The 4,842-nt window shown below is 45.6% G+C and overlaps 1 pseudogene; it reads right to left on the reverse strand.

Moving 5' to 3' along the window:
• Nucleotides 1-473: 473 nt before the first annotated feature.
• On the reverse strand, nt 474-540 carry LOC130023140 (uncharacterized; annotated as a pseudogene).
• Between the last annotated feature and the right edge of the window lie 4,302 nt (nt 541-4,842).

A 4,842-nucleotide genomic window follows, 5' to 3' on the forward strand; every position in this document is an offset into this window, starting at 1 on the left:
TTTTTGCTGGGTACCAGTCTCAGCAATGTGAGATGATGTCTCATTGTTGTTTTACTTATACTTCCTTAATGGTCAGTGATAAAGAGAAATTTTTCATATATCAATTTGCCATCTATATGCCTTCTTTGAGGAAATTTCTGTTCATATCTTCTCCCCATTTTTTTATTGGTTTGGTTGTATTTTTCCTGCAAAGTTCTACTAGTGCTTTATATATCTTGGTATTAACCCTTTGTCAGATGAGTGCTAGACAAATATTTTCTTCCAGTCTGTGGGATGTGTTTTCATTCTAATCACTATTTCTTTTTAATGCAGAAGCTTTTAAATTTGATATTGTTCTATTTTAAAACTTTGCTTCTGGTTGCTTGGCCAAGGCATTGGATCATTGAAGATATCTCTAGAGTCAATGTCATGAAAGCTTCTAACTATGTTTTCCTCAATATAATTTTTGGATTCAGGTCTGATATGAAGGTCTTTTGGGCTTTCCAGTAAAATCTACAAATTTGCCTGCTAGACAAACTCTGAATGAGCTGTATAACACTCTTTCCTCCTTTCTTTCTTCCCTTCTCTCCCTCCTTCCTTCCACCCTTATTTGCTTTATTTGCTTTGTCATGCTTCAGCTTCTTTGCCTTTTTCTTCATTAATTAAAAATAATTACTGAGAGTCTGCAAGAAATATGCTAGATGCAAGAGATACCATTCATTCACTCACTCATTCAGAAACCACCTAGTTCTTCCTGTGTGACAGGCTCTGTTCATGGTCTTGGATATATAGTAATGGACAAAATAAAAATTCCTCCTCTCCTGAGGGAGGATGTGGACAACAAACATAATAGATAAATAAATACCTACTGTATTGGATTATGAGAAAGTCTACAGAAAAACATCAGAAAGAAAGAAGAATAGGAGATGCCTATAGGTGTCAAGGGTGGCCTTGAATTTTAGGATTACTGGTCAGGGAAAGTCTCACTGGGGTGGTGGCAGCATTCGGATAAAATTTGAGAAGGTGAGGTTAGCAACTATGTAAGTAACTGTGGGAAGAGGGTGTTCAACAGTGTGCATAGCCAGTGTAAAAGTCCTGAGGTGGAATGTATCTGAGGTATGGTATGTTTGAATAATGGCCAGAAGGCAGATATGGTAGAAGAAAACTCAGTGAGGGGAATAGGTAACCAGGAGGTAGAGTCAGAGAGCCAAAAAGAGGGCACAGAGTATGTGCAGATGTTTTTGAACTCCCAAGACCATAGGAAGGATTTTGATTTTGACTTTGGGTAAGGCGGCAGCAAAGAGAGGCTACAGTGTCTGAGAATGACATGATCTGATTTGTAGTTGATAAGCTTCCTTCCAGTGTCTGTCAGTCATTTGAAAACGGGTTCAGGTACCAATTTTCTTACAGGTTTTGGGGAGGAGGCAGCCCTAAAAAAATTTCCAGAAATGAAAGAAAACACTGAGGTAGAATTAGTCCAGGAGACTGAAGACATATGTACCTGAAGAAGGACAAACTCTGAGGAGGTGTTGGGGAAGCATTCCTAGGAGTGCTGTCCTTTGAGTGGAGACTTGGAAGATGAATGGATCCTACTTGCCAGGGAATGAAGAAAGGGGGTGGTTGAGGCAGAAGGACCTCTGAAGCCAACATGTGGAGACCCAAGAGAGCAGGGAGACTTTGAGGAATCACAAAAGCTTTTTGTATCGTTGAAGCAGAAAGTCAGTGGTAGAGAAGAGAAGACAAGTCAGGAGCAGGGATATCCAAACTATGTGGCAGAGTTACTGGGAAAAGTCTCTGAGGTTGAGAATCAGAAGTGTGAGGAGTCCCAGGAGAACCTGACACTCTAGGAAGCATCAGAGAGGAAGCAAGGAGGAAGGCTAAGGCTGTGAGTAGAGGGGAATGGTCACCAGGGTAGGGCTCAGTACTAGACAAGTTCATCTGTCTCATCCTCACCTTTTGAATTGCCCCATATTCTGCCAGGAAATGGTTTGAGGGGTGTGATTTTGTCAGGCACGATGGCATTTGATGGTATCTCAGCCGTGCTCCACCCTCAGAAGCAGCCTTGCACAGTAAGACAGGGCGCACAGGGGGGCCTCTTTTGGGCACTGCACCAACGTAGTTCCTCAGCCTGGGGAATTGTCTTCACCCCTAGGACTGGAAGAGAGAAGGACAATGTTCTCCTCCTTCTGCCTTGGTCTTCTTTCATCTCTCAGCCTCTGTTCCCAGGAGGAGGAAATGAGGGCTTCACAAGCAAAATGATATTTGGGGCTGCACATCTGATCTGAGGCAAGCGGGTGGGCAAGAAGAGGATGGACAGCAGACAATCACAAGGAAAGGAGCATATCTCAGGAGGCCAGTGCCATCCCACGGGGAGAAGTGCTCAAGCACAGCAGAAAGGCAGGGAAGGAGAGAGCTGGGGTGTGGCATCAGAGAGACAGGCCAGAGAGGTGAGATGATGTTCCATGGAAATGTGACAGATGGCAGAGCAGGGACAAGACAGGGAGGGATTTCCTGCTTTGTGGGCTTGAGAAGCAGGTCAGTGTGAGGAGCGGGAAGTGGAGAATATGAGAGGAGGTACTGGAATAATCTAGATTCTGGTAATAATTTAATAATAATTTAGGTAAGAACTTGAGATATGACTATATGTGTTAGAACCATTGTGATTGGACTTATGCTGTAAGAGGTAACTTGGGTCTCTCTGGGGGATTTGTGAGTAGGGAACAAGACTGGAAGTAGGGAAATCAAGTGGTTGTAAGACTGAGGGGCTTTGGGTGTTACCAAGAGGCATGGGGGAAATGATTGGAGCTTTTATATTGTGGTTGGTTCAAAGGTCATGAGAAGGTACTGTTCTGCCATATTTATTGTCTTTATACCATGAGAAGACAGAAAGTGATTCTTGTTCCCAGGGAGGTTGCAGTGTTATGGGGGCAAAGATCCAAGCAAGCAGCAAGAGACCCAAATACACTGAAAGACCAGAAGGGATTTCTCTGGAAGAAGCTAGGAAGGAGCTCACAGAGCACCTGGCATTTGGGTTGAGCCTTTACAAGGGAGTAGGAGTTTGTTAAATGGAAAAGAGGAGAGTAGGCAATCTTGACAGAGGAAACAGCCCATGAAAAGCATAGCTTCTCGACCAGTTTCATCTTCACTTCTGGAGAATCAGAAGTAATCTGGGCCTGACTGTGGTTCCTGAGGATATGGCTAGTGCCTGGCTCCAGAAATATCGTGATTGCGTGGATCACAATATTAACCATCCAGAGCGGTGTGTTTGGGAAATTTTAAGTTGACTTGTAATCCAGAGCCTAAAATGCCTTGGGGGATATCCTCAAAATTCTTATCTTTAAGAGAGTGTATTTGAGAGGGTTAGTGGGTAGGAGGAGATTTTTGGACAGGGGTGGGGGTGATATTTGAAATTGTGTTCCCAAGATCCTCTACTTGAAATTGGGAAAAATCCAACAGTATATATCAGAGCATGGAGAAGGGCTACAAATGGAGGGAATGGGGTTATTGCTCTCCACTCACTCACTCACTCACTCACTCACTCACTCACTCACTCACTCCTTGGCACCACTTTTGAACTTGGAGTATGCTGGCACTCTGTCATACTGCCCAGCTTGAAGAGACTGAGGGTGGGCAGGGAAACGTCTGCTTGCTTGGTTAATGAGTTCCAGTTAGCACAAACAGGGAGTGTTTGAATGGGGTTCCTGAAGGTGAGTGACAGGTTCCACTGAGCCTTCTAGAGGGTTCACTCTGGAGCCTAGGGAGGATGGAGAGGGTGATGCAAGATAGCAGTTGAGAGAGAGGGCAGCTCCAGGCTATTGCCAACATGTACTATGAGCTTCCCCGTTTAAAATCTTCTCGGGGACACACCCCTAGTTCTTGTTTCTTGTGTTGTGTGAGGCCCTCCTGAATGGAGGCCATAGGAGACACAGGAAAACACGGATGAGCAAGAATGAGAAAGGATGGGGGTACAAACCTTACCCTCGCAGCAGCAGCTCCCCTAACTAGAACCAGCTCCATGCTCACCTTCCAGTGGGGCTCTCTTGGCAGTGGGCATAGGAATTGGCCTCCGGCAAGTTCCCCGGGTAAAAGGTGCAAACAGGGTGTGGGCTGGCTTCCTTGTGCAGGCTGTTGCTTCCCCTCAGGCCCATCCTTGCTGCTGCTGAGTAATCTGCAGGCTGCAATCTGTCCGTGAAGGAACTCTTGCAAAACTCTCAGGTAAACAGCTCGTGTGTGTGCCCAAGCCAGTGCTGTGCTTACGTCTGTCTTCTGGGGAAGCCTCCCTCCCCGCTGGCCTTGGGGCTGTGCCTCGCCCTGACTCTCTCCGTCTTGCTCTTTTAGGCTGCTCTGTCCTTCCCTGGGAACCAGGTCAGAGGCCCGCTGGCAGGTGTCATAGGGCATGAATCAGGCCCCTGCAGGAGGAGGCGGGAGATCTGGGATGAAGCCAACAGGAGAGTTAATTGGATGATGTATCTGGTCAACAGCCAATCTATGAAAACTCCTCCTGAGAGAATTAGGAGTCTGCAGATGTGATAGGTCATCTCCTTGTGGGAGAAGTTTAGTTAAATGAAGACCACATTCTGGTCAACAATGACTCAGGTGGTTTCCCCATGCCTTGACCGGGGAATTTAATTTACACATGTGGGTGACTCCAGAACTGGAGTGGTTGGTGGCTGGCTGGTGGCTCAGCAAAGCAACCTTTCTGTGGCATATAACTTTCAAAGCAAATGGACTTTTCAGGGGAGACTGACTTCTGTAGCCTAGGTTAAGACTTTTGAGTGGTTCCTATCTTAGACTTGACACCTGTGAATTGGGTTTCTCTTCTAAATTTGTGTCAAATTAAAATAAATTGAGCATGGCTAGGCA

Source organism: Sorex fumeus, unplaced genomic scaffold (genome assembly GCF_029834395.1).
Source record: "Sorex fumeus unplaced genomic scaffold, SorFum_2.1 ptg000002l, whole genome shotgun sequence".
NCBI classification, from domain to species: Eukaryota; Metazoa; Chordata; class Mammalia; order Eulipotyphla; family Soricidae; genus Sorex; species Sorex fumeus.